General features: G+C 47.6%; 36 non-coding genes across 36 annotated transcripts; all 36 read left to right on the forward strand.

Moving 5' to 3' along the window:
* The first annotated feature begins 885 nt into the window (after nt 1-885).
* On the forward strand, nt 886-958 carry TRNAM-CAU (transfer RNA methionine (anticodon CAU)). Its single transcript has one exon. It is a non-coding gene; the product is annotated as a tRNA-Met (tRNA).
* Nucleotides 959-1,591: 633 nt separating this feature from the next.
* Nucleotides 1,592-1,663, forward strand: TRNAM-CAU (transfer RNA methionine (anticodon CAU)). Its single transcript has one exon. It is a non-coding gene; the product is annotated as a tRNA-Met (tRNA).
* Nucleotides 1,664-2,539: 876 nt separating this feature from the next.
* On the forward strand, nt 2,540-2,612 carry TRNAM-CAU (transfer RNA methionine (anticodon CAU)). The gene has a single exon. It is a non-coding gene; the product is annotated as a tRNA-Met (tRNA).
* Nucleotides 2,613-3,485: 873 nt separating this feature from the next.
* On the forward strand, nt 3,486-3,558 carry TRNAM-CAU (transfer RNA methionine (anticodon CAU)). The gene has a single exon. It is a non-coding gene; the product is annotated as a tRNA-Met (tRNA).
* Nucleotides 3,559-3,722: 164 nt separating this feature from the next.
* Nucleotides 3,723-3,795, forward strand: TRNAM-CAU (transfer RNA methionine (anticodon CAU)). Its single transcript has one exon. It is a non-coding gene; the product is annotated as a tRNA-Met (tRNA).
* Nucleotides 3,796-4,433: 638 nt separating this feature from the next.
* Nucleotides 4,434-4,506, forward strand: TRNAM-CAU (transfer RNA methionine (anticodon CAU)). Its single transcript has one exon. It is a non-coding gene; the product is annotated as a tRNA-Met (tRNA).
* Nucleotides 4,507-4,670: 164 nt separating this feature from the next.
* TRNAM-CAU (transfer RNA methionine (anticodon CAU)) lies at nt 4,671-4,743 on the forward strand. The gene has a single exon. It is a non-coding gene; the product is annotated as a tRNA-Met (tRNA).
* Nucleotides 4,744-5,616: 873 nt separating this feature from the next.
* Nucleotides 5,617-5,689, forward strand: TRNAM-CAU (transfer RNA methionine (anticodon CAU)). Its single transcript has one exon. It is a non-coding gene; the product is annotated as a tRNA-Met (tRNA).
* An 872-nt stretch (nt 5,690-6,561) lies between these two features.
* TRNAM-CAU (transfer RNA methionine (anticodon CAU)) lies at nt 6,562-6,634 on the forward strand. The gene has a single exon. It is a non-coding gene; the product is annotated as a tRNA-Met (tRNA).
* A 401-nt stretch (nt 6,635-7,035) lies between these two features.
* On the forward strand, nt 7,036-7,108 carry TRNAM-CAU (transfer RNA methionine (anticodon CAU)). The gene has a single exon. It is a non-coding gene; the product is annotated as a tRNA-Met (tRNA).
* Nucleotides 7,109-7,272: 164 nt separating this feature from the next.
* On the forward strand, nt 7,273-7,345 carry TRNAM-CAU (transfer RNA methionine (anticodon CAU)). Its single transcript has one exon. It is a non-coding gene; the product is annotated as a tRNA-Met (tRNA).
* A 1,350-nt stretch (nt 7,346-8,695) lies between these two features.
* On the forward strand, nt 8,696-8,768 carry TRNAM-CAU (transfer RNA methionine (anticodon CAU)). The gene has a single exon. It is a non-coding gene; the product is annotated as a tRNA-Met (tRNA).
* Nucleotides 8,769-8,932: 164 nt separating this feature from the next.
* Nucleotides 8,933-9,005, forward strand: TRNAM-CAU (transfer RNA methionine (anticodon CAU)). The gene has a single exon. It is a non-coding gene; the product is annotated as a tRNA-Met (tRNA).
* A 401-nt stretch (nt 9,006-9,406) lies between these two features.
* Nucleotides 9,407-9,479, forward strand: TRNAM-CAU (transfer RNA methionine (anticodon CAU)). Its single transcript has one exon. It is a non-coding gene; the product is annotated as a tRNA-Met (tRNA).
* Nucleotides 9,480-9,880: 401 nt separating this feature from the next.
* On the forward strand, nt 9,881-9,953 carry TRNAM-CAU (transfer RNA methionine (anticodon CAU)). The gene has a single exon. It is a non-coding gene; the product is annotated as a tRNA-Met (tRNA).
* Nucleotides 9,954-11,297: 1,344 nt separating this feature from the next.
* TRNAM-CAU (transfer RNA methionine (anticodon CAU)) lies at nt 11,298-11,370 on the forward strand. The gene has a single exon. It is a non-coding gene; the product is annotated as a tRNA-Met (tRNA).
* Nucleotides 11,371-12,004: 634 nt separating this feature from the next.
* On the forward strand, nt 12,005-12,076 carry TRNAM-CAU (transfer RNA methionine (anticodon CAU)). Its single transcript has one exon. It is a non-coding gene; the product is annotated as a tRNA-Met (tRNA).
* Nucleotides 12,077-12,714: 638 nt separating this feature from the next.
* On the forward strand, nt 12,715-12,787 carry TRNAM-CAU (transfer RNA methionine (anticodon CAU)). Its single transcript has one exon. It is a non-coding gene; the product is annotated as a tRNA-Met (tRNA).
* Nucleotides 12,788-13,900: 1,113 nt separating this feature from the next.
* TRNAM-CAU (transfer RNA methionine (anticodon CAU)) lies at nt 13,901-13,973 on the forward strand. The gene has a single exon. It is a non-coding gene; the product is annotated as a tRNA-Met (tRNA).
* A 164-nt stretch (nt 13,974-14,137) lies between these two features.
* TRNAM-CAU (transfer RNA methionine (anticodon CAU)) lies at nt 14,138-14,210 on the forward strand. Its single transcript has one exon. It is a non-coding gene; the product is annotated as a tRNA-Met (tRNA).
* A 401-nt stretch (nt 14,211-14,611) lies between these two features.
* On the forward strand, nt 14,612-14,684 carry TRNAM-CAU (transfer RNA methionine (anticodon CAU)). The gene has a single exon. It is a non-coding gene; the product is annotated as a tRNA-Met (tRNA).
* Nucleotides 14,685-15,559: 875 nt separating this feature from the next.
* Nucleotides 15,560-15,632, forward strand: TRNAM-CAU (transfer RNA methionine (anticodon CAU)). The gene has a single exon. It is a non-coding gene; the product is annotated as a tRNA-Met (tRNA).
* Nucleotides 15,633-16,741: 1,109 nt separating this feature from the next.
* Nucleotides 16,742-16,814, forward strand: TRNAM-CAU (transfer RNA methionine (anticodon CAU)). Its single transcript has one exon. It is a non-coding gene; the product is annotated as a tRNA-Met (tRNA).
* Nucleotides 16,815-17,213: 399 nt separating this feature from the next.
* On the forward strand, nt 17,214-17,286 carry TRNAM-CAU (transfer RNA methionine (anticodon CAU)). Its single transcript has one exon. It is a non-coding gene; the product is annotated as a tRNA-Met (tRNA).
* Nucleotides 17,287-17,447: 161 nt separating this feature from the next.
* TRNAM-CAU (transfer RNA methionine (anticodon CAU)) lies at nt 17,448-17,519 on the forward strand. The gene has a single exon. It is a non-coding gene; the product is annotated as a tRNA-Met (tRNA).
* An 874-nt stretch (nt 17,520-18,393) lies between these two features.
* Nucleotides 18,394-18,466, forward strand: TRNAM-CAU (transfer RNA methionine (anticodon CAU)). Its single transcript has one exon. It is a non-coding gene; the product is annotated as a tRNA-Met (tRNA).
* Nucleotides 18,467-18,630: 164 nt separating this feature from the next.
* On the forward strand, nt 18,631-18,703 carry TRNAM-CAU (transfer RNA methionine (anticodon CAU)). Its single transcript has one exon. It is a non-coding gene; the product is annotated as a tRNA-Met (tRNA).
* A 636-nt stretch (nt 18,704-19,339) lies between these two features.
* TRNAM-CAU (transfer RNA methionine (anticodon CAU)) lies at nt 19,340-19,412 on the forward strand. Its single transcript has one exon. It is a non-coding gene; the product is annotated as a tRNA-Met (tRNA).
* Nucleotides 19,413-19,811: 399 nt separating this feature from the next.
* Nucleotides 19,812-19,884, forward strand: TRNAM-CAU (transfer RNA methionine (anticodon CAU)). Its single transcript has one exon. It is a non-coding gene; the product is annotated as a tRNA-Met (tRNA).
* Nucleotides 19,885-20,046: 162 nt separating this feature from the next.
* On the forward strand, nt 20,047-20,118 carry TRNAM-CAU (transfer RNA methionine (anticodon CAU)). Its single transcript has one exon. It is a non-coding gene; the product is annotated as a tRNA-Met (tRNA).
* An 874-nt stretch (nt 20,119-20,992) lies between these two features.
* Nucleotides 20,993-21,065, forward strand: TRNAM-CAU (transfer RNA methionine (anticodon CAU)). The gene has a single exon. It is a non-coding gene; the product is annotated as a tRNA-Met (tRNA).
* A 401-nt stretch (nt 21,066-21,466) lies between these two features.
* On the forward strand, nt 21,467-21,539 carry TRNAM-CAU (transfer RNA methionine (anticodon CAU)). The gene has a single exon. It is a non-coding gene; the product is annotated as a tRNA-Met (tRNA).
* Nucleotides 21,540-21,703: 164 nt separating this feature from the next.
* On the forward strand, nt 21,704-21,775 carry TRNAM-CAU (transfer RNA methionine (anticodon CAU)). Its single transcript has one exon. It is a non-coding gene; the product is annotated as a tRNA-Met (tRNA).
* An 874-nt stretch (nt 21,776-22,649) lies between these two features.
* On the forward strand, nt 22,650-22,722 carry TRNAM-CAU (transfer RNA methionine (anticodon CAU)). The gene has a single exon. It is a non-coding gene; the product is annotated as a tRNA-Met (tRNA).
* Nucleotides 22,723-22,886: 164 nt separating this feature from the next.
* On the forward strand, nt 22,887-22,959 carry TRNAM-CAU (transfer RNA methionine (anticodon CAU)). Its single transcript has one exon. It is a non-coding gene; the product is annotated as a tRNA-Met (tRNA).
* Nucleotides 22,960-23,595: 636 nt separating this feature from the next.
* On the forward strand, nt 23,596-23,668 carry TRNAM-CAU (transfer RNA methionine (anticodon CAU)). Its single transcript has one exon. It is a non-coding gene; the product is annotated as a tRNA-Met (tRNA).
* The last annotated feature ends 939 nt before the right edge of the window (nt 23,669-24,607 follow it).

The following is a 24,607-nucleotide window of genomic DNA, read 5'->3' on the forward strand; positions in this document are numbered from 1 at the left end:
TCTCACCCAGGCCGAAGACGGTGCAGTTTTTTGTTTGCTTATGAGAGTTTAATTAGGTCGTGAGGAGTGCGCTGTCAGGAGCAGTAATGAATGACAGTTGCTCGGTTTTCTTATTTTTTCAACCTTTATTTGTGGGAACTAATGATACCGGTTGCGTTTCCCAGTGACCCCAGTCTGCCTCGGAAGCGCAGTAGGCAGCGCGTCAGTCTCATATTCTGAAGGTCGTGAGTTCAATCCTAACCCGGGGCAAAGGCGGTGAAGTTTTTTTGTTTGTTTATGAGAGTTTAATTAGGTCGTGAAGGGTGCGCTGTCTGGAGCAGTAATGAATGACTGTTGCCGAGTTTTCTTACTTTTTCGACCTTTAACTTGAGGGAAATATTGATACCTGTTGTGTTTCCCAATGACACCTGTCCGCCTCGGTAGCGCAGTAGGCAGCGCGTCACTCTCATAATCTGAAGGTCGTGAGTTCAATTCTCACCCGGGCCAAAGGCGGTGCAGTTTTTTGTTTGCTTATGAGAGTTTAATTAGGTCGTGAGGAGTGCGCTGTCAGGAGCAGTAATGAATGACAGTTGCTCGGTTTTCCTAATTTTTCAATTTTTAACTTGTGGGACCTCTTGATACCGGTTGTGTTTCCCAGAGACACCTGTCCGCCTCGGTAGTGCAGTAGGCAGCGCGTCAGTCTCATAATCTCAAGGTCGTGAGTTCAATCCTCACCCGGGCCAAAGGCGGTGCAGTTTTTTTGTTTGCTTATGAGAGTTTATTAGGTCTTGAGGGGTGCGCTGTCTGGAGCAGTAATGAATGACTGTTGCTGAGTTTTTTTACTTTTTCGACCTTTAACTTGAGGGAACTATTGATACCGGTTGTGTTCCTCAGTGACCCCAGTCTGCCTCGGTAGCGCAGTAGGCAGCGCGTCAGTCTCATATTCTGAAGGTCGTGAGTTCAGTCCTCACCCGGGGCAAAGGCGGTGAAGTTTTTTTGTTTTTTATGAGAGTTTATTAGGTCGTGAAGGGTGCGCTGTCTGGAGCAGTAATGAATGACTGTAGCTGAGTTTTCTTACTTTTTCGACCTTTAACTTGTGGGAACTATTGATACCGGCTGTGTTTCCCAGTGACACCAGTCCGCCTCGGTAGCGCAGTAGGCGGTGCGTCAGTCTCATAATCTCAAGGTCGTGAGTTCAATCCACACCCGGGGCAAAGGCGGTGCAGAATTTTTGTTTGCCTATGAGAGTTTAATGAGGTCGTGAGGGGTGCGCTGTTTGGAGCAGTAACGAATGACTGTTGCTGAATTTTGTTACTTTTTCGACCTTTAACGTGTGGGAACTATTGTTACGGTTGTGTTTCCCAGTGACACCTGTCCGTCTCGGTAGCGCAGTATGCAGCGCGTCAGTCTCATAATCTGAAGGTCGTGAGTTCAATCCTCACCCGGGGCAAAGGCGGTGAAGTTTTTGTTTGCTTATGAGAGTTTAATTAGGTCGTGAGGGGTGCGCTGTCTGGAGCAGTAATGAATGACTGTTGGTGAGTTTTCTTATTTTTTTAATTTTTAACTTGTGGGAACTATTGATACCGCTTGTATTTCCCAGTGACACCTGTCCGCCTCGGTAGCGCAATGGCAGCGCGTCAGTCTCATAATCTGAAGGTCGTGAGGTCAAACCTCACCCGGGGCAAAGGCGGTAAAGTTTTTTGTTTGCTTATGAGAGTTTAATTAGGTCGTGAGGGGTGCACTGTCTGGAGCAGTAATGAATGACTGTTGCTCGGTTTTCTTACTTTTTCGACCTTTATTTTTTGTGGGAACTAATGTTACCGGTTGCGTTTCCCAGTGACCCCTGTCCGCCTCGGTAGTGCAAAGGCAGCACGTCTGTCTCATAATCTGAAGGTCGTGAGTTCAATCCCCACCCGGGGCAAAGGTGTTGCAGATTTTTTTGTTTTCCTATGAGAGATTTATTGGGTCGTGAGGGGTGCACTGTGTGGAGCAGTAATGAATTACTGTTGCTCGGTTTTCTTACTTTTTTGGCCTTTAATTTGTGGGAACTAATGATACCGGTTGCGTTTCGCAGTGACCCCTGTCTGCCTCGGTAGCGCAGTAGGCAGCGCGTCAGTCTCATAATCTGAAGGTCGTGAGCTCCATCCTCACCCGGGGCAAAGGCGGTGTAGTTGTTTTGTTTGCTTATGAGAGTTTAATTAGGTCGTGAAGGGTGCGCTGTCTGGTGCAGTAATGAATGACTGTTGCTGAGTTTTCTTACTTTTTCGACCTTTAACTTGTGGGAACTATTGATACCGGTTGTGTTTCCTAGTGACACCAGTCCGCCTCGGTAGCGCAGTAGGCGGCGCTTCAGTCTCATAATCTGAAGGTCGTGAGTTCAATCCACACCCGGGGCAAAGGCGGTGCAGATTTTTTGCTTGCCTATGAGAGTTTAATTAGGTTGTGAGGGGTGCGCTGTCCTGAGCAGTAATGAATGACTGTTGCTGAGTTTTCTTACTTTTTCGACCTTTAACATGTGGGAACTATTGATACCGGTTGTGTTTCCCAGTGACGCCTGTTCGCCTCGGTAGCGCAGTAGGCAGCGCGTCAGTCTCATAATCTGAAGGTCGTGAGTTCAATACTCACCCGGGGCAAATTTGTTGCAGATTTTTTGTTTGCTCATGAGAGTTTAATTAGGTCGTGAGGGGTGCACTGTCTTGAGCAGTAATGAATGACAGTTGTTCGGTTTTCCTATTTTTTCAACCTTTAATTTGTGGGAACTAATGATACCGGTTGCGTTTCCCAGTGACCCCTGTCCGCGTCGGCAGCGCAGTAGGCAGCGCGTCAGTCTCGTAATCTGAAGGTCATGAGTTCAATCCTCTCCCGGGGCAAAGGCGGTGAATATGTTTTGTTTGCTTGTGAGAGTTTAATTAGGTCGTGAGGGGTGCACTGTCTGGAGAAGCAATGAATGACTGTTGCTCGGTTTTCCTACTTTTTCGACCTTTAATTTGTGGGAACTAATGATACCGGTTGCGTTTCGCAGGGCCCCTGTCCGCCTCGGTATCGCAGTAGGCAGCGCGTCAGTCTCATAATCTGAAGGTCGTGAGTTCAATTCTCACCCGGGCCAAAGGTTGTGCAGTTTTTTGTTTGCTTATGAGAGTTTAATTAGGTCGTGAGGAGTGCGCTGTCAGGAGCAGTAATTAATGACAGTTGCTCGGTTTTCTTAATTTTTCAATTTTTAACTTGTGGGAACTATTGATACCAGTTGTGTTTCCCAGTGACCCCTGTCCGCCTCGGTAGCGCAGTAGGCAGCGCGTCAGTGTCATAATCTGAAGGTCGTGAGTTCAATCCACACCCGGGGCAAAGGCGGTGCAGATTTTTTGTTTGCCTATGAGAGTTTAATTAGGTTGTGAGGGGTGCGCTGTCTTGAGCAGTAATGAATGACTGCTGCTGAGTTTTCTTACTTTTTCGACCTTTAACTTGTGGGAACTATTGATACCGGTTGTGTTTCCCAGTCACACCTGTCCGCCTCGATAGTGCAGTAGGCAGCGCGTCAGTCTCATAATCTGAAGGTCGTGAGTTCAATCCTCACCCGGGGCAAAGGCGGTGCTGATTTTTTGTTTGCTCATGAGAGTTTAATTAGGTAGGGAGGGGTGCACTGTCTGGCGCAGTAATGAATGACTGTTGCCCAGTTTTCTCATTTTTTCGACCTTTAATTTGTGGAAACGAATGATACCGGTTGCGTTTCGCAGTGACCCCTTTCCGCCTCGGTAGCGCAGTAGGCAGCGCGTCAGTCTCATAATCTGAAGGTCGTGAGTTCCATCCTCACCCGGGGCAAAGGCGGTGTAGTTGTTTTGTTTGCTTATGAGAGTTTAATTAGGTCGTGAATGGTGCGCTGTCTGGAGCAGTAATGAATGACTGTTGCTGAGTTTTTTTATTTTTTCGACCTTTAACTTGTGGGAACTATTGATACCGGTTGTGTTTCCCAGTGACACCAGCCCGCCTCGGTAGCGCAGTAGGCGGCGCTTCAGTCTCATAATCTGAAGGTCGTGAGTTCAATCCACACCCGGGGCAAAGGCGGTGCAGATTTTTTGTTTGCCTATGAGAGTTTAATTAGGTTGTGAGGGGTGCGCTGTCCTGAGCAGTAATGAATGACTGTTGTTCGGTTTTCCTATTTTTTCAACCTTTAATTTGTGGGAACTAATGATACCGGTTGCGTTTCCCAGTGACCCCTGTCCGCCTCGGTAGCGCAGTAGGCAGCGCGTCAGTGTCATAATCTGAAGGTCGTGAGTTCAATCCACACCCGGGGCAAAGGCGGTGCAGATTTTTTGTTTGCTTATGAGAGTTTAATTAGGTCGTGAATGGTGCGCTGTCTGGAGCAGTAATGAATGACTGTTGCTGAGTTTTTTTATTTTTTCGACCTTTAACTTGTGGGAACTATTGATACCGGTTGTGTTTCCCAGTCACACCTGTCCGCCTCGATAGTGCAGTAGGCAGCGCGTCAGTCTCATAATCTGAAGGTCGTGAGTTCAATCCTCACCCGGGGCAAAGGCGGTGCTGATTTTTTGTTTGCTCATGAGAGTTTAATTAGGTAGGGAGGGGTGCACTGTCTGGCGCAGTAATGAATGACTGTTGCCCAGTTTTCTTATTTTTTCGACCTTTAATTTGTGGAAACGAATGATACCGGTTGCGTTTCGCAGTGACCCCTTTCCGCCTCGGTAGCGCAGTAGGCAGCGCGTCAGTCTCATAATCTGAAGGTCGTGAGTTCCATCCTCACCCGGGGCAAAGGCGGTGTAGTTGTTTTGTTTGCTTATGAGAGTTTAATTAGGTCGTGAATGGTGCGCTGTCTGGAGCAGTAATGAATGACTGTTGCTGAGTTTTTTTATTTTTTCGACCTTTAACTTGTGGGAACTATTGATACCGGTTGTGTTTCCCAGTGACACCAGCCCGCCTCGGTAGCGCAGTAGGCGGCGCTTCAGTCTCATAATCTGAAGGTCGTGAGTTCAATTCTCACCCGGGCCAAAGGTTGTGCAGTTTTTTGTTTGCTTATGAGAGTTTAATTAGGTCGTGAGGAGTGCGCTGTCAGGAGCAGTAATTAATGACAGTTGCTCGGTTTTCTTAATTTTTCAATTTTTAACTTGTGGGAACTATTGATACCAGTTGTGTTTCCCAGTGACCCCTGTCCGCCTCGGTAGCGCAGTAGGCAGCGCGTCAGTGTCATAATCTGAAGGTCGTGAGTTCAATCCACACCCGGGGCAAAGGCGGTGCAGATTTTTTGTTTGCTTATGAGAGTTTAATTAGGTCGTGAATGGTGCGCTGTCTGGAGCAGTAATGAATGACTGTTGCTGAGTTTTTTTATTTTTTCGACCTTTAACTTGTGGGAACTATTGATACCGGTTGTGTTTCCCAGTCACACCTGTCCGCGTCGGTAGCGCAGTAGGCAGCGCGTCAGTCTCGTAATCTGAAGGTCGTGAGTTCAATCCTCTCCCGGGGCAAAGGCGGTGAATATGTTTTGTTTGCTTGTGAGAGTTTAATTAGGTCGTGAGGGGTGCACTGTCTGGAGAAGTAATGAATGACTGTTGCTCGGTTTTCCTACTTTTTCGACCTTTAATTTGTGGGAACTAATGATACCGGTTGCGTTTCGCAGTGCCCCTGTCCGCCTCGGTAGCGCAGTAGGCAGCGCATCAGTCTCATAATCTGAAGGTCGTGAGTTCCATCCTCACCCGGGGCAAAGGCGGTGAAGTTTTTTGTTTGTTTATGAGAGTTTAATTAGGTCGTGAAGGGGGCGCTGTCTGGAGCAGTAATGAATGACTGTTGCCGAGTTTAATACTTTTTCGACCTTTAACTTGAGGGAACTATTGATACCTGTTGTGTTTCCCAGTGACACCTGTCCGCCTCGGTAGCGCAGTAGGCAGCGCGTCAGTCTCATAATCTGAAGGTCGTGAGTTCAATTTTCACCCGGGCCAAAGGCGGTGCAGTTTTTTGTTTGCTTATGAGAGTTTAATTAGGTCGTGAGGAGTGCGCTGTCAGGAGCAGTAATGAATGACAGTTGCTCGGTTTTCTTAATTTTTCAATTTTTAACTTGTGGGAACTATTGATACCGGTTGTGTTTCCCAGAGACACCTGTCCGCCTCGGAAGCGCAGTAGGCAGCGCGTCAGTCTCATAATCTGAAGGTCGTGAGTTCAATACACACCCAGGGTAAAGGCGGTACACATTTTTTGTTTGCTTATGAGAGTTTAATTAGGTCGTGAGGGTTGCGCTGTTTGGAGCAGTAATAAATGACTGTTGCTCGGTTTTCTTACTGTTTCAGTTTTTAACTTGTGGAAACTATTGATACCGGTTGTGTTTCCCAGTGACCCCTGTCGACCTCGGTAGCGCAGTAGGCAGCGCGTCAGTCTCATAATCTGAAGGTCGTGAGTTCAATCCACACCAGGGGCGAAGGCGGTGCAGATTTTTTGTTTGCCTATGAGAGTTTAGTTAGGTTGTGAGGGGTGCGCTGTCCTGAGCAGTAATGAATGACTGTTGCTGAGTTTTCTTACTTTTTCGACCTTTAACATGTGGGAACTATTGATACCGGTTGTGTTTCCCCGTGACGCCTGTTCGCCTCGGTAGCGCAGTAGGCAGCGCGTCAGTCTCATAATCTGAAGGTCGTGAGTTGAATCCTCACCCGGGGCAAATTTGTTGCAGATTTTTTGTTTGCTCATGAGAGTTTAATTAGGTCGTGAGGGGTGCACTGTCTTGAGCAGTAATGAATGACAGTTGTTCGGTTTTCTTATTTTTTCAACCTTTAATTTGTGGGAACTAATGATACCGGTTGCGTTTCCCAGTGACCCCTGTCCGCGTCGGTAGCGCAGTAGGCAGCGCGTCAGTCTCGTAATCTGAAGGTCGTGAGTTCAATCCTCTCCCGGGGCAAAGGCGGTGAATATGTTTTGTTTGCTTATGAGAGTTTAATTAGGTCGTGAGGGGTGCACTGTCTGGAGAAGTAATGAATGACTGTTGCTCGGTTTTCTTATTTTTTCAACCTTTAATTTGTGGGAACTAATGATACCGGTTGCGTTTCCCAGTGACCTCAGTCTGCATCGGTAGCGCAGTAGGCAGCGCGTCAGTCTCATATTCTGAAGGTCGTGAGTTCAATCCTCACCCGGAGCAAAGGCGGTGAAGTTTTTTTGTTTGTTTATGAGAGTTTAATTAGGTCGTGAAGGGTGCGCTGTCTGGAGCAGTAATGAATGACTGTTGCCGAGTTTTCTTACTTTTTCGACCATTAACTTGAGGGAACTATTGATACCGGTTGCGTTTCGCAGTGACCCCTGTTCGCCTCGGTAGCGCAGTAGGCAGCGCGTCAGTCTCATAATCTGAAGGTCGTGAGTTCCATCCTCACCCGGGGCAAAGGCGGTGTAGTTGTTTTGTTTGCTTATGAGAGTTTAATTAGGTCTTGAAGGGTGCGCTGTCTGGAGCAGTAATGAATGACTGTTGCTGAGTTTTTTTATTTTTTCGACCTTTAACTTGTGGGAACTATTGATACCGGTTGTGTTTCCCAGTGACACCAGTCCGCCTCGGTAGCGCAGTAGGCGGCGCTTCAGTCTCATAATCATAAGGTCGTGAGTTCAATCCTCACCCGGGGCAAAGGCGGTGTAGTTAGTTTCTTTGCTTATGAGAGTTTAATTAGGTCGTGAGGGGTGCGCTGTTTGGAGCAGTAACGAATGACTGTTGCTGAATTTTCTTACTTTTTCGACCTTTAACGTGTGGGAACTATTGATACTGGTTGTGTTTCCCAGTGACACCTGTCCGCCTCGGTAGCGCAGTATGCAGCGCGTAAATCTCATAATCTGAAGGTCGTGAGTTCAATCCTCACCCGGGGCAAAGGCGGTGAAGTTTTTTGTTTGCTTATGAGAGTTTAATTAGGTCGTGAGGGGTGCGCTGTCTGGAGCAGTAATGAATGACTGTTGGTGAGTTTTCTTATTTTTTTAATTTTTAACTTGTGGGAACTATTGATACCTGTTGTGTTTCCTAGTGACACCTGTCCGCCTCGGCAGCGCAATGGCAGCGCGTCAGTCTCATAATCTGAAGGCCGTGAGGTCAAACCTCACCCGGGGCAAAGGCGGTAAAGTTTTTTGTTTGCTTATGAGAGTTTAATTAGGTCGTGAGGGGTGCACTGTCTGGAGCAGTAATGAATGACTGTCGCTCGGTTTTCTTACTTTTTCGACCTTTATTTTTTGTGGGAACTAATGTTACCGGTTGCGTTTCCCAGTGACCCCTGTCCGCCTCGGTAGTGCAAAGGCAGCACGTCTGTCTCATAATCTGAAGGTCGTGAGTTCAATCCCCACCCGGGGCAAAGGTGTTGCAGATTTTTTTGTTTTCCTATGAGAGATTTATTGGGTCGTGAGGGGTGCGCTGTCTGGAGCAGTAATGAATGACTGTTGCTCGGTTTTCTTACTTTTTCGACCTATGGTTTGTGGGAACTAATGATACCGGTTGCGTTTCCCAGTGACCCCTGTCTGCCTCGGAAGCGCACTAGACAGCGCGTCAGTCTCATAATCTAAAGGTCGTGAGTTCAATCCTCACCAGGGGCAACTTTGGTGCAGATTTTTTGTTTGCTCATGAGAGTTTATATTAGGTCGTGAGGGGTGCACTGTCTGGAGCAGTAATAAATGACTGTTGCTCAGTTTTCTTACTTTTTTCACCTTTATTTTTGTGGGAACTAATGATACCGGTTGCGTTTGCCAGGGGCTCCTGTATGCCTCGGTAGCGCAGTAGGCAGCGCGTCAGTCTCATAATCTGAAGGTCGTGAGTTCAATCCTCGCCCGGGGCAAAGGCGGTGCAGATTTTTTGTTTGCTTATGAGAGTTTAATTAGGTCGTGAGGGGTGCACTGTGTGGAGCAGTAATGAATTACTGTTGCTCGGTTTTCTTACTTTTTCGGCCTTTAATTTGTGGGAAATAATGATACCGGTTGCGTTTCGCAGTGACCCCTGTCTGCCTCGGTAGCGCAGTAGGCAGCGCGTCAGTCTCATAATCTGAAGATCGTGAGTTCCATCCTCACCCGGGGCAAAGGCGGTGTAGTTGTTTTGTTTGCTTATGAGAGTTTAATTAGGTCGTGAAGGGTGCGCTGTCTGGTGCAGTAATGAATGACTGTTGCTGAGTTTTCTTACTTTTTCGACCTTTAACTTCTGGGAACTATTGATACCGGTTGTGTTTCCTAGTGACACCAGTCCGCCTCGGTAGCGCAGTAGGCGGCGCTTCAGTCTCATAATCTGAAGGTCGTGAGTTCAATCCACACCCGGGGCAAAGGCGGTGCAGATTTTTTGTTTGCCTATGAGAGTTTAATTAGGTCGTGAGGGGTGCGCTGTCCTGAGCAGTAATGAATGACTGTTGCTGAGTTTTCTTACTTTTTCGACCTTTAACATGTGGGAACTATTGATACCAGTTGTGTTTCCCAGTGACGCCTGTTCGCCTCGGTAGCGCAGTAGGCAGCGCGTCAGTCTCATAATCTGAAGGTCGTGAGTTCAATCCTCACCCGGGGCAAATTTGTTGCAGATTTTTTGTTTGCTCATGAGAGTTTAATTAGGTCGTGAGGGGTGCACTGTCTGGAGCAGTAATAAATGACTGTTGCTCAGTTTTCTTACTTTTACCACCTTTGATTTTTGGGAACTAATGATACTGGATGCGTTTCCCAGTGACCCCTGTCCGCGTCGGTAGCGCAGTAGGCAGTGCGTCAGTCTCGTAGTCTGAAGGTCGTGAGTTCAATCCTCTCCCGGGGCAAAGGCGGTGAATATGTTTTATTTGCTTATGAGAGTTTAATTAGGTCGTGAGGGGTACACTGCCTGGAGAAGTAATGAATGACTGTTGCTCGGTTTTCCTACTTTTTCGACCTTTAATTTGTGGGAACTAATGATACCTGTTGCGTTTCGCAGTGACCCCTGTCCGCCTCGGTAGCGCAGTAGGCAGCGCGTCAGTCTCATAATCTGAAGGTCGTGAGTTCCATGCTCACCCGGGGCAAAGGCTGTGTAGTTGGTTTCTTTGCTTCTGATAGTTTAATTAGGTCGTGAAGGGGCCGCTGTCTGGAGCAGTAATGAATGACTGTTGCTGAGTTTTCTTACTTTTTCGACCTTTAACTTGTGGGAACTATTGATACCGGTTGTGTTTCCCAGTGACACCAGTCCGCCTCGGTAGCGCAGTAGGCGGCGCGTCAGTCTCATAATCTCAAGGTCGTGAGTTCAATCCACACCCGGGGCAAAGGCGGTGCAGAATTTTTGTTTGCCTATGAGAGTTTAATTAGGTCTTGAGGGGTGCGCTGTCTGGAGCAGTAATGAATGACTGTTGCTGAGTTTTCTTACTTTTTCGACCTTTAACTTGAGGGAACTATTGATACCAGTTGTGTTTCCCAGTGACACATGTCCGCCTCGGTAGCGCAATAGGCAGCGCGTCAGTCTCATAATCTGAAGGTCGTGAGTTCAATTCTCACCCAGGCCAAAGACGGTGCAGTTTTTTGTTTGCTTATGAGAGTTTAATTAGGTCGTGAGGAGTGCGCTGTCAGGAGCAGTAATGAATGACAGTTGCTCGGTTTTCTTATTTTTTCAACCTTTAATTTGTGGGAACTAATGATACCGGTTGCGTTTCCCAGTGACCCCAGTCTGCCTCGGAAGCGGAGTAGGCAGCGCGTCAGTCTCATATTCTGAAGGTCGTGAGTTCAATCCTCACCCGGGGCAAAGGCGGTGAAGTTTTTTTGTTTGTTTATGAGAGTTTAATTAGGTCGTGAAGGGTGCGCTGTCTGGAGCAGTAATGAATGACTGTTGCTGAGTTTTCTTACTTTTTCGACCTTTAACTTGAGGGAAATATTGATACCTGTTGTGTTTCCCAATGACACCTGTCCGCCTCGGTAGCGCAGTAGGCAGCGCGTCACTCTCATAATCTGAAGGTCGTGAGTTCAATTCTCACCCGGGCCAAAGGCGGTGCAGTTTTTTGTTTGCTTATGAGAGTTTAATTAGGTCGTGAGGAGTGCGCTGTCAGGAGCAGTAATGAGACAGTTGCTCGGTTTTCCTAATTTTTCAATTTTCAACTTGTGGGACCTCTTGATACCGGTTGTGTTTCCCAGAGACACCTGTCCGCCTCGGTAGTGCAGTAGGCAGCGCGTCAGTCTCATAATCTCAAGGTCGTGAGTTCAATCCTCACCCGGGCCAAAGGCGGTGCAGTTTTTTTGTTTGCTTATGAGAGTTTATTAGGTCTTGAGGGGTGCGCTGTCTGGAGCAGTAATGAATGACTGTTGCTGAGTTTTTTTACTTTTTCGACCTTTAACTTGAGGGAACTATTGATACCGGTTGTGTTTCCCAGTGACCCCAGTCTGCCTCGGTAGCGCAGTAGGCAGCGCGTCAGTCTCATATTCTGAAGGTCGTGAGTTCAGTCCTCACCCGGGGCAAAGGCGGTGAAGTTTTTTTTGTTTTTTATGAGAGTTTATTAGGTCGTGAAGGGTGCGCTGTCTGGAGCAGTAATGAATGACTGTAGCTGAGTTTTCTTACTTTTTCGACCTTTAACTTGTGGGAACTATTGATACCGGTTGTGTTTCCCAGTGACACCAGTCCGCCTCGGTAGCGCAGTAGGCGGTGCGTCAGTCTCATAATCTCAAGGTCGTGAGTTCAATCCACACCCGGGGCAAAGGCGGTGCAGAATTTTTGTTTGCCTATGAGAGTTTAATGAGGTCGTGAGGGGTGCGCTGTTTGGAGCAGTAACGAATGACTGTTGCTGAATTTTCTTACTTTTTCGACCTTTACCGTGTGGGAACTATTGTTACGGTTGTGTTTCCCAGTGACACCTGTCCCCCTCGGTAGCGCAGTATGCAGCGCGTCAGTCTCATAATCTGAAGGTCGTGAGTTCAATCCTCACCCGGGGCAAAGGCGGTGAAGTTTTTGTTTGCTTATGAGAGTTTAATTAGGTCGTGAGGGGTGCGCTGTCTGGAGCAGTAATGAATGACTGTTGGTGAGTTTTCTTATTTTTTCAATTTTTAACTTGTGGGAACTATTGATACCGCTTGTGTTTCCCAGTGACACCTGTCCGCCTCGGTAGCGCAATGGCAGCGCGTCAGTCTCATAATCTGAAGGTCGTGAGGTCAAACCTCACCCGGGGCAAAGGCGGTAAAGTTTTTTGTTTGCTTATGAGAGTTTAATTAGGTCGTGAGGGGTGCACTGTCTGGAGCAGTAATGAATGACTGTTGCTCGGTTTTCTTACTTTTTCGACCTTTATTTTTTGTGGGAACTAATGTTACCGGTTGCGTTTCCCAGTGACCCCTGTCCGCCTCGGTAGTGCAAAGGCAGCACGTCTGTCTCATAATCTGAAGGTCGTGAGTTCAATCCCCACCCGGGGCAAAGGTGTTGCAGATTTTTTTGTTTTCCTATGAGAGATTATTGGGTCGTGAGGGGTGCGCTGTCTGGAGCAGTAATGAATGACTGTTGCTCGGTTTTCTTACTTTTTCGTCCTATAGTTTGTGGGAACTAATGATACCGGTTGCGTTTCCCAGTGACCCCTGTCTGCCTCGGAAGCACACTAGGCAGCGCGTCAGTCTCATAATCTGAAGGTCGTGAGTTCAATCCTCACCCGGGGCAAAGGCGGTGAATATGTTTTGTTTGCTTATGAGAGTTTAATTAGGTCGTGAGGGGTGCACTGTCTGGAGAAGTAATGAATGACTGTTGCTCGGTTTTCCTACTTTTTCGACCTTTAATTTGTGGGAACTAATGATACCGGGTGCGTTTCGCAGTGACCCCTGTCCGCCTCGGTAGCGCAGTAGGCAGCGCGTCAGTCTCATAATCTGAAGGTCGTGAGTTCCATCCTCACCCGGGGCAAAGGCGGTGTAGTTAGTTTCTTTGCTTATGAGAGTTTAATTAGGTCGTGAGGGGTGCGCTGTTTGGAGCAGTAACGAATGACTGTTGCTGAATTTTCTTACTTTTTCGACCTTTAACGTGTGGGAACTATTGATACCGGTTGTGTTTCCCAGTGACACCTGTCCGCCTCGGTAGCGCAGTATGCAGCGCGTAAGTCTCATAATCTGAAGGTCGTGAGTTCAATCCTCACCCGGGGCAAAGGCGGTGAAGTTTTTTGTTTGCTTATGAGAGTTTAATTAGGTCGTGAGGGGTGCGCTGTCTGGAGCAGTAATGAATGACTGTTGGTGAGTTTTCTTATTTTTTTAATTTTTAACTTGTGGGAACTATTGATACCTGTTGTGTTTCCCAGTGACACCTGTCCGCCTCGGCAGCGCAATGGCAGTGCGTCAGTCTCATAATCTGAAGATCGTGAGGTCAAACCTCACCCGGGGCAAAGGCGGTAAAGTTTTTTGTTTGCTTATGAGAGTTTAATTAGGTCGTGAGGGGTGCACTGTCTGGAGCAGTAATGAATGACTGTTGCTCGGTTTTCTTACTTTTTCGACCTTTATTTTTTGTGGGAACTAATGTTACCGGTTGCGTTTCCCAGTGACCCCTGTCCGCCTCGGTAGTGCAAAGGCAGCACGTCTGTCTCATAATCTGAAGGTCGTGAGTTCAATCCCCACCCGGGGCAAAGGTGTTGCAGATTTTTTTGTTTTCCTATGAGAGATTTATTGGGTCGTGAGGGGTGCGCTGTCTGGAGCAGTAATGAATGACTGTTGCTCGGTTTTCTTACTTTTTCGACCTATGGTTTGTGGGAACTAATGATACCGGTTGCGTTTCCCAGTGACCCCTGTCTGCCTCGGAAGCGCACTAGGCAGCGCGTCAGTCTCATAATCTAAAGGTCGTGAGTTCAATCCTCACCAGGGGCAACTTTGGTGCAGATTTTTTGTTTGCTCATGAGAGTTTATATTAGGTCGTGAGGGGTGCACTGTCTGGAGCAGTAATAAATGACTGTTGCTCAGTTTTCTTACTTTTTTCACCTTTATTTTTGTGGGAACTAATGATACCGGTTGCGTTAGCCAGGGGCTCCTGTATGCCTCGGTAGCGCAGTAGGCAGCGCGTCAGTCTCATAATCTGAAGGTCGTGAGTTCAATGCTCGCCCGGGGCAAAGGCGGTGCAGATTTTTTGTTTGCTTATGAGAGTTTAATTAGGTCGTGAGGGGTGCACTGTGTGGAGCAGTAATGAATTACTGTTGCTCGGTTTTCTTACTTTTTCGGCCTTTAATTTGTGGGAAATAATGATACCGGTTGCGTTTCGCAGTGACCCCTGTCTGCCTCGGTAGCGCAGTAGGCAGCGCGTCAGTCTCATAATCTGAAGATCGTGAGTTCCATCCTCACCCGGGGCAAAGGCGGTGTAGTTGTTTTGTTTGCTTATGAGAGTTTAATTAGGTCGTGAAGGGTGCGCTGTCTGGTGCAGTAATGAATGACTGTTGCTCAGTTTTCTTACTTTTACCACCTTTAATTTGTGGGAACTAATGATACTGGATGCGTTTCCCAGTGTCCCCTGTCCGCGTCGGTAGCGCAGTAGGCAGTGCGTCAGTCTCGTAATCTGAAGGTCGTGAGTTCAATCCTCTCCCGGGGCAAAGGCGGTGAATATGTTTTGTTTGCTTATGAGAGTTTAATTAGGTCGTGAGGGGTGCACTGTCTGGAGAAGTAATGAATGACTGTTGCTCGGTTTTCCTACTTTTTCGACCTTTAATTTGTGGGAACTAATGATACCGGGTGCGTTTCGCAGTGACCCCTGTCCGCCTCGGTAGCGCAGTAGGCAGCGCGTCAGTCTCATAATCTGAAGGTCGTGAGTTCAATCCTCACCCGGGGCAAATTTGTTGCAGATTTTTTGTTTGCTCATGAGAGTTTAATTAGGTCGTGAGGGGTGCACTGTCTGGAGCAGTAATAAATGACTGTTGCTCAGTTTTCTTACTTTTACCACCTTTGATTTTTGGGAACTAATGATACTGGATGCGTTTCCCAGTGACCCCTGTCCGCGTCGGTAGCGCAGTAGGCAGTGCGTCAGTCTCGTAGTCTGAAGGTCGTGAGTTCAATCCTCTCCCGGGGCAAAGGCGGTGAATATGTTTTATTTGCTTATGAGAGTTTAATTAGGTCGTGAGGGGTACACTGTCTGGAGAAGTAATGAATGACTGTTGCTCGGTTTTCCTACTTTTTCGACCTTTAATTTGTGGGAACTAATGATACCTGTTGCGTTTCGCAGTGACCCCTGTCCGCCTCGGCAGCGCAGTAGGCAGCGCGTCAGTCTCATAATCTGAAGGTCGTGAGTTCCATCCTCACCCGGGGCAAAGGCTGTGTAGTTGGTTTCTTTGCTTCTGATAGTTTAATTAGGTCGTGAAGGGGCCGCTGTCTGGAGCAGTAATGAATGACTGTTGCTGAGTTTTCTTACTTTTTCGACCTTTAACTTGTGGGAACTATTGATACCGGTTGTGTTTCCCAGTGACACCAGTCCGCCTCGGTAGCGCAGTAGGCGGCGCGTCAGTCTCATAATCTCAAGGTCGTGAGTTCAATCCACACCCGGGGCAAAGGCGGTGCAGAATTTTTGTTTGCCTATGAGAGTTTAATTAGGTCGTGAGGGGTGCGCTGTCTGAAGCAGTAATGAATGACTGTTGCTGAGTTTTCTTACTTTTTCGACCTTTAACTTGTGGGAACTATTGATACCTGTTGTGTTTTGCAGTGACACCTGTCCGCCTCGGTAGCGCAGTAGGCAGCGCGTCAGGCTCATAATCTGAAGGTCGTGAGTTCAATCCTCACCCGGGCCAAAGGCGGTGCAGTTTTTTTGTTTGCTTATGAGAGTTTAATTAGGTCTTGAGGGGTGCGCTGTCTGGAGCAGTAATGAATGACTGTTGCTGAGTTTTCTTACTTTTTCGACCTTTAACTTGAGGGAACTATTGATACCAGTTGTATTTCCCAGTGACACATGTCCGCCTCGGTAGCGCAGTAGGCAGCGCGTCAGTCTCATAATCTGAAGGTCGTGAGTTCAATTCTCACCCAGGCCAAAGACGGTGCAGTTTTTTGTTTGCTTATGAGAGTTTAATTAGGTCGTGAGGAGTGCGCTGTCAGGAGCAGTAATGAATGACAGTTGCTCGGTTTTGTTATTTTTTCAACCTTTAATTTGTGGGAACTAATGATACCGGTTGCGTTTCCCAGTGACCCCAGTCTGCCTCGGAAGCGGAGTAGGCAGCGCGTCAGTCTCATATTCTGAAGGTCGTGAGTTCAATCCTCACCCGGGGCAAAGGCGGTGAAGTTTTTTTGTTTGTTTATGAGAGTTTAATTAGGTCGTGAAGGGTGCGCTGTCTGGAGCAGTAATGAATGACTGTTGCTGAGTTTTCTTACTTTTTCGACCTTTAACTTGAGGGAAATATTGATACCTGTTGTGTTTCCCAATGACACCTGTCCGCCTCGGTAGCGCAGTAGGCAGCGCGTCACTCTCATAATCTGAAGGTCGTGAGTTCAATTCTCACCCGGGCCAAAGGCGGTGCAGTTTTTTGTTTGCTTATGAGAGTTTAATTAGGTCGTGAGGAGTGCGCTGTCAGGAGCAGTAATGAATGACAGTTGCTCGGTTTTCCTAATTTTTCAATTTTTAACTTGTGGGACCTCTTGATACCGGTTGTGTTTCCCAGAGACACCTGTCCGCCTCGGTAGTGCAGTAGGCAGCGCGTCAGTCTCATAATCTCAAGGTCGTGAGTTCAATCCTATCCCGGGCCAAAGGCGGTGCAGTTTTTTTGTTTGCTTATGAGAGTTTATTAGGTCTTGAGGGGTGCGCTGTCTGGAGCAGTAATGAATGACTGTTGCTGAGTTTTTTTACTTTTTCGACCTTTAACTTGAGGGAACTATTGATACCGGTTGTGTTTCCCAGTGACCCCAGTCTGCCTCGGTAGCGCAGTAGGCAGCGCGTCAGTCTCATATTCTGAAGGTCGTGAGTTCAGTCCTCACCCGGGGCAAAGGCGGTGAAGTTTTTTTTGTTTTTTATGAGAGTTTATTAGGTCGTGAAGGGTGCGCTGTCTGGAGCAGTAATGAATGACTGTAGCTGAGTTTTCTTACTTTTTCGACCTTTAACTTGTGGGAACTATTGATACCGGTTGTGTTTCCCAGTGACACCAGTCCGCCTCGGTAGCGCAGTAGGCGGTGCGTCAGTCTCATAATCTCAAGGTCGTGAGTTCAATCCACACCCGGGGCAAAGGCGGTGCAGAATTTTTGTTTGCCTATGAGAGTTTAATGAGGTCGTGAGGGGTGCGCTGTATGGAGCAGTAACGAATGACTGTTGCTGAATTTTCTTACTTTTTCGACCTTTAACGTGTGGGAACTATTGTTACGGTTGTGTTTCCCAGTGACACCTGTCCGCCTCGGTAGCGCAGTATGCAGCGCGTCAGTCTCATAATCTGAAGGTCGTGAGTTCAATCCTCACCCGGGGCAAAGGCGGTGAAGTTTTTGTTTGCTTATGAGAGTTTAATTAGGTCGTGAGGGGTGTGCTGTCTGGAGCAGTAATGAATGACTGTTGGTGAGTTTTCTTTTTTTTCAATTTTTAACTTGTGGGAACTATTGATACCGCTTGTGTTTCCCAGTGACACCTGTCCGCCTCGGTAGCGCAATGGCAGCGCGTCAGTCTCATAATCTGAAGGTCGTGAGGTCAAACCTCACCCGGGGCAAAGGCGGTAAAGTTTTTTGTTTGCTTATGAGAGTTTAATTAGGTCGTGAGGGGTGCACAGTCTGGAGCAGTAATGAATGACTGTTGCTCGGTTTTCTTACTTTTTCGACCTTTATTTTTTGTGGGAACTAATGTTACCGGTTGCGTTTCCCAGTGACCCCTGTCCGCCTCGGTAGTGCAAAGGCAGCACGTCTGTCTCATAATCTGAAGGTCGTGAGTTCAATCCCCACCCGGGGCAAAGGTGTTGCAGATTTTTTTGTTTTCCTATGAGAGATTTATTGGGTCGTGAGGGGTGCGCTGTCTGGAGCAGTAATGAATGACTGTTGCTCGGTTTTCTTACTTTTTCGTCCTATAGTTTGTGGGAACTAATGATACCGGTTGCGTTTCCCAGTGACCCCTGTCTGCCTCGGAAGCGCACTAGGCAGCGCGTCAGTCTCATAATCTGAAGGTCGTGAGTTCAATCCTCACCCGGGGCAAATTTGTTGCAGATTTTTTGTTTGCTCATGAGAGTTTATAGGGCGTGAGGGGTGCACTGTCTGGAGCAGTAATAAATGACTGTTGCTCAGTTTTCTTACTTTTACCACCTTTAATTTGTGGGAACTAATGATACTGGATGCGTTTCCCAGTGACCCCTGTCCGCGTCGGTAGCGCAGTAGGCAGTGCGTCAGTCTCGTAATCTGAAGGTCGTGAGTTCAATCCTCTCCCGGGGCAAAGGCGGTGAATATGTTTTATTTGCTTATGAGAGTTTAATTAGGTCGTGAGGGGTGCGCTGTCTGAAGCAGTAATGAATGACTGTTGCTGAGTTTTCTTACTTTTTCGACCTTTAACTTGTGGGAACTATTGATACCAGTTGTGTTTCCCAGTGACACATGTCCGCCTCGGTAGCGCAGTAGGCAGCGCGTCAGGCTCATAATCTGAAGGTCGTGAGTTCAATCCTCACCCGGGCCAAAGGCGGTGCAGTTTTTTTGTTTGCTTATGAGAGTTTAATTAGGTCTTGAGGAGTGCGCTGTCAGGAGCAGTAATGAATGACAGTTGCTCGGTTTTCTTATTTTTTCAACCTTTAATTTGTGGGAACTAATGATTCCGGTTGCGTTTCCCAGTGACCCCAGTCTGCCTCGGAAGCGCAGTAGGCAGCGCGTCAGTCTCATATTCTGAAGGTCGTGAGTTCAATCCTCACCCGGGGCAAAGGCGGTGAAGTTTTTTTGTTTGTTTATGAGAGTTTAATTAGGTCGTGAAGGGTGCGCTGTCTGGAGCAGTATTGAATGACTGTTGCCGAGTTTTCTTACTTTTTCGACCTTTAACTTGAGGGAAATATTGATACCTGTTGTGTTTCCCAATGACACCTGTCCGCCTCGGTAGCGCAGTAGGCAGCGCGTCACTCTCATAATCTGAAGGTCGTGAGTTCAATTCTCACCCGGGCCAAAGGCGGTGCAGTTTTTTGTTTGCTTATGAGAGTTTAATTAGGTCGTGAGGAGTGCGCTGTCAGGAGCAGTAATGAATGACAGTTGCTCGGTTTTCCTAATTTTTCAATTTTTAACTTGTGGGACCTCTTGATACCGGTTGTGTTTCCCAGAGACACCTGTCCGCCTCGGTAGTGCAGTAGGCAGCGCGTCAGTCTCATAATCTCAAGGTCGTGAGTTCAATCCTATCCCGGGCCAAAGGCGGTGCAGTTTTTTTGTTTGCTTATGAGAGTTTATTAGGTCTTGAGGGGTGCGCTGTCTGGAGCAGTAATGAATGACTGTTGCTGAGTTTTTTTACTTTTTCGACCTTTAACTTGAGGGAACTATTGATACCGGTTGTGTTTCCCAGTGACCCCAGTCTGCCTCGGTAGCGCAGTAGGCAGCGCGTCAGTCTCATATTCTGAAGGTCGTGAGTTCAGTCCTCACCCGGGGCAAAGGCGGTGAAGTTTTTTTTGTTTTTTATGAGAGTTTATTAGGTCGTGAAGGGTGCGCTGTCTGGAGCAGTAATGAATGACTGTAGCTGAGTTTTCTTACTTTTTCGACCTTTAACTTGTGGGAACTATTGATACCGGTTGTGTTTCCCAGTGACACCAGTCCGCCTCGGTAGCGCAGTAGGCGGTGCGTCAGTCTCATAATCTCAAGGTCGTGAGTTCAATCCACACCCGGGGCAAAGGCGGTGCAGAATTTTTGTTTGCCTATGAGAGTTTAATGAGGTCGTGAGGGGTGCGCTGTATGGAGCAGTAACGAATGACTGTTGCTGAATTTTCTTACTTTTTCGACCTTTAACGTGTGGGAACTATTGTTACGGTTGTGTTTCCCAGTGACACCTGTCCGCCTCGGTAGCGCAGTATGCAGCGCGTCAGTCTCATAATCTGAAGGTCGTGAGTTCAATCCTCACCCGGGGCAAAGGCGGTGAAGTTTTTGTTTGCTTATGAGAGTTTAATTAGGTCGTGAGGGGTGTGCTGTCTGGAGCAGTAATGAATGACTGTTGGTGAGTTTTCTTATTTTTTCAATTCTTAACTTGTGGGAACTATTGATACCGCTTGTGTTTCCCAGTGACACCTGTCCGCCTCGGTAGCGCAATGGCAGCGCGTCAGTCTCATAATCTGAAGGTCGTGAGGTCAAACCTCACCCGGGGCAAAGGCGGTAAAGTTTTTTGTTTGCTTATGAGAGTTTAATTAGGTCGTGAGGGGTGCACTGTCTGGAGCAGTAATGAATGACTGTTGCTCGGTTTTCTTACTTTTTCGACCTTTATTTTTTGTGGGAACTAATGTTACCGGTTGCGTTTCCCAGTGACCCCTGTCCGCCTCGGTAGTGCAAAGGCAGCACGTCTGTCTCATAATCTGAAGGTCGTGAGTTCAATCCCCACCCGGGGCAAAGGTGTTGCAGATTTTTTTGTTTTCCTATGAGAGATTTATTGGGTCGTGAGGGGTGCGCTGTCTGGAGCAGTAATGAATGACTGTTGCTCGGTTTTCTTACTTTTTCGTCCTATAGTTTGTGGGAACTAATGATACCGGTTGCGTTTCCCAGTGACCCCTGTCTGCCTCGGAAGCGCACTAGGCAGCGCGTCAGTCTCATAATCTGAAGGTCGTGAGTTCAATCCTCACCCGGGGCAAATTTGTTGCAGATTTTTTGTTTGCTCATGAGAGTTTATAGGGCGTGAGGGGTGCACTGTCTGGAGCAGTAATAAATGACTGTTGCTCAGTTTTCTTACTTTTACCACCTTTAATTTGTGGGAACTAATGATACTGGATGCGTTTCCCAGTGACCCCTGTCCGCGTCGGTAGCGCAGTAGGCAGTGCGTCAGTCTCGTAATCTGAAGGTCGTGAGTTCAATCCTCTCCCGGGGCAAAGGCGGTGAATATGTTTTATTTGCTTATGAGAGTTTAATTAGGTCGTGAGGGGTACACTGTCTGGAGAAGTAATGAATGACTGTTGCTCGGTTTTCCTACTTTTTCGACCTTTAATTTGTGGGAACTAATGATACCTGTTGCGTTTCGCAGTGACCCCTGTCCGCCTCGGTAGCGCAGTAGGCAGCGCGTCAGTCTCATAATCTGAAGGTCGTGAGTTCCATCCTCACCCGGGGCAAAGGCTGTGTAGTTGGTTTCTTTGCTTCTGATAGTTTAATTAGGTCGTGAAGGGGCCGCTGTCTGGAGCAGTAATGAATGACTGTTGCTGAGTTTTCTTACTTTTTCGACCTTTAACTTGTGGGAACTATTGATACCGGTTGTGTTTCCCAGTGACACCAGTCCGCCTCGGTAGCGCAGTAGGCGGCGCGTCAGTCTCATAATCTCAAGGTCGTGAGTTCAATCCACACCCGGGGCAAAGGCGGTGCAGAATTTTTGTTTGCCTATGAGAGTTTAATTAGGTCGTGAGGGGTGCGCTGTCTGAAGCAGTAATGAATGACTGTTGCTGAGTTTTCTTACTTTTTCGACCTTTAACTTGTGGGAACTATTGATACCTGTTGTGTTTTGCAGTGACACCTGTCCGCCTCGGTAGCGCAGTAGGCAGCGCGTCAGGCTCATAATCTGAAGGTCGTGAGTTCAATCCTCACCCGGGCCAAAGGCGGTGCAGTTTTTTTGTTTGCTTATGAGAGTTTAATTAGGTCTTGAGGGGTGCGCTGTCTGGAGCAGTAATGAATGACTGTTGCTGAGTTTTCTTACTTTTTCGACCTTTAACTTGAGGGAACTATTGATACCAGTTGTGTTTCCCAGTGACACATGTCCGCCTCGGTAGCGCAATGGCAGCGCGTCAGTCTCATAATCTGAAGGTCGTGAGGTCAAACCTCACCCGGGGCAAAGGCGGTAAAGTTTTTTGTTTGCTTATGAGAGTTTAATTAGGTCGTGAGGGGTGCACTGTCTGGAGCAGTAATGAATGACTGTTGCTCGGTTTTCTTACTTTTTCGACCTTTATTTTTTGTGGGAACTAATGTTACTGGTTGCGTTTCCCAGTGACCCCTGTCCGCCTCGGTAGTGCAAAGGCAGCACGTCTGTCTCATAATCTGAAGGTCGTGAGTTCAATCCCCACCCGGGGCAAAGGTGTTGCAGATTTTTTTGTTTTCCTATGAGAGATTTATTGGGTCGTGAGGGGTGCGCTGTCTGGAGCAGTAATGAATGACTGTTGCTCGGTTTTCTTACTTTTTCGTCCTATAGTTTGTGGGAACTAATGATACCGGTTGCGTTTCCCAGTGACCCCTGTCTGCCTCGGAAGCGCACTAGGCAGCGCGTCAGTCTCATAATCTGAAGGTCGTGAGTTCAATCCTCACCCGGGGCAAATTTGTTGCAGATTTTTTGTTTGCTCATGAGAGTTTATAGGGCGTGAGGGGTGCACTGTCTGGAGCAGTAATAAATGACTGTTGCTCAGTTTTCTTACTTTTACCACCTTTAATTTGTGGGAACTAATGATACTGGATGCGTTTCCCAGTGACCCCTGTCCGCGTCGGTAGCGCAGTAGGCAGTGCGTCAGTCTCGTAATCTGAAGGTCGTGAGTTCAATCCTCTCCCGGGGCAAAGGCGGTGAATATGTTTTATTTGCTTATGAGAGTTTAATTAGGTCGTGAGGGGTGCGCTGTCTGAAGCAGTAATGAATGACTGTTGCTGAGTTTTCTTACTTTTTCGACCTTTAACTTGTGGGAACTATTGATACCAGTTGTGTTTCCCAGTGACACATGTCCGCCTCGGTAGCGCAGTAGGCAGCGCGTCAGGCTCATAATCTGAAGGTCGTGAGTTCAATCCTCACCCGGGCCAAAGGCGGTGCAGTTTTTTTGTTTGCTTATGAGAGTTTAATTAGGTCTTGAGGAGTGCGCTGTCAGGAGCAGTAATGAATGACAGTTGCTCGGTTTTCTTATTTTTTCAACCTTTAATTTGTGGGAACTAATGATTCCGGTTGCGTTTCCCAGTGACCCCAGTCTGCCTCGGAAGCGCAGTAGGCAGCGCGTCAGTCTCATATTCTGAAGGTCGTGAGTTCAATCCTCACCCGGGGCAAAGGCGGTGAAGTTTTTTTGTTTGTTTATGAGAGTTTAATTAGGTCGTGAAGGGTGCGCTGTCTGGAGCAGTATTGAATGACTGTTGCCGAGTTTTCTTACTTTTTCGACCTTTAACTTGAGGGAAATATTGATACCTGTTGTGTTTCCCAATGACACCTGTCCGCCTCGGTAGCGCAGTAGGCAGCGCGTCACTCTCATAATCTGAAGGTCGTGAGTTCAATTCTCACCCGGGCCAAAGGCGGTGCAGTTTTTTGTTTGCTTATGAGAGTTTAATTAGGTCGTGAGGAGTGCGCTGTCAGGAGCAGTAATGAATGACAGTTGCTCGGTTTTCCTAATTTTTCAATTTTTAACTTGTGGGACCTCTTGATACCGGTTGCGTTTCCCAGAGACACCTGTCCGCCTCGGTAGTGCAGTAGGCAGCGCGTCAGTCTCATAATCTCAAGGTCGTGAGTTCAATCCTCACCCGGGCCAAAGGCGGTGCAGTTTTTTTGTTTGCTTATGAGAGTTTATTAGGTCTTGAGGGGTGCGCTGTCTGGAGCAGTAATGAATGACTGTTGCTGAGTTTTTTTACTTTTTCGACCTTTAACTTGAGGGAACTATTGATACCGGTTGTGTTTCCCAGTGACCCCAGTCTGCCTCGGTAGCGCAGTAGGCAGCGCGTCAGTCTCATATTCTGAAGGTCGTGAGTTCAGTCCTCACCCGGGGCAAAGGCGGTGAAGTTTTTTTGTTTTTTATGAGAGTTTATTAGGTCGTGAAGGGTGCGCTGTCTGGAGCAGTAATGAATGACTGTAGCTGAGTTTTCTTACTTTTTCGACCTTTAACTTGTGGGAACTATTGATACCGGTTGTGTTTCCCAGTGACACCAGTCCGCCTCGGTAGCGCAGTAGGCGGTGCGTCAGTCTCATAATCTCAAGGTCGTGAGTTCAATCCACACCCGGGGCAAAGGCGGTGCAGACTTTTTGTTTGCCTATGAGAGTTTAATGAGGTCGTGAGGGGTGCGCTGTTTGGAGCAGTAACGAATGACTGTTGCTGAATTTTCTTACTTTTTCGACCTTTAACGTGTGGGAACTATTGTTACGGTTGTGTTTCCCAGTGACACCTGTCCGCCTCGGTAGCGCAAAGGCAGCACGTCTGTCTCATAATCTGAAGGTCGTGAGTTCAATCCCCACCCGGGGCAAAGGTGTTGCAGATTTTTTTGTTTTCCTATGAGAGATTTATTGGGTCGTGAGGGGTGCGCTGTCTCGAGCAGTAATGAATGACTGTTGCTCGGTTTTCTTACTTTTTCGTCCTATAGTTTGTGGGAACTAATGATACCGGTTGCGTTTCCCAGTGACCCCTGTCTGCCTCGGAAGCGCACTAGGCAGCGCGTCAGTCTCATAATCTGAAGGTCGTGAGTTCAATCCTCACCCGGGGCAAATTTGTTGCAGATTTTTTGTTTGCTCATGAGAGTTTAATTAGGTCGTGAGGGGTGCACTGTCTGGAGCAGTAATAAATGACTATTGCTCAGTTTTCTTACTTTTACCACCTTTAATTTGTGGGAACTAATGATACTGGATGCGTTTCCCAGTGACCCCTGTCCGCGTCGGTAGCGCAGTAGGCAGTGCGTCAGTCTCGTAATCTGAAGGTCGTGAGTTCAATCCTCTCCC

Source organism: Rhipicephalus microplus, chromosome 3 (assembly GCF_043290135.1).
Source record: "Rhipicephalus microplus isolate Deutch F79 chromosome 3, USDA_Rmic, whole genome shotgun sequence".
Lineage (NCBI taxonomy): Eukaryota > Metazoa > Arthropoda > Arachnida > Ixodida > Ixodidae > Rhipicephalus > Rhipicephalus microplus.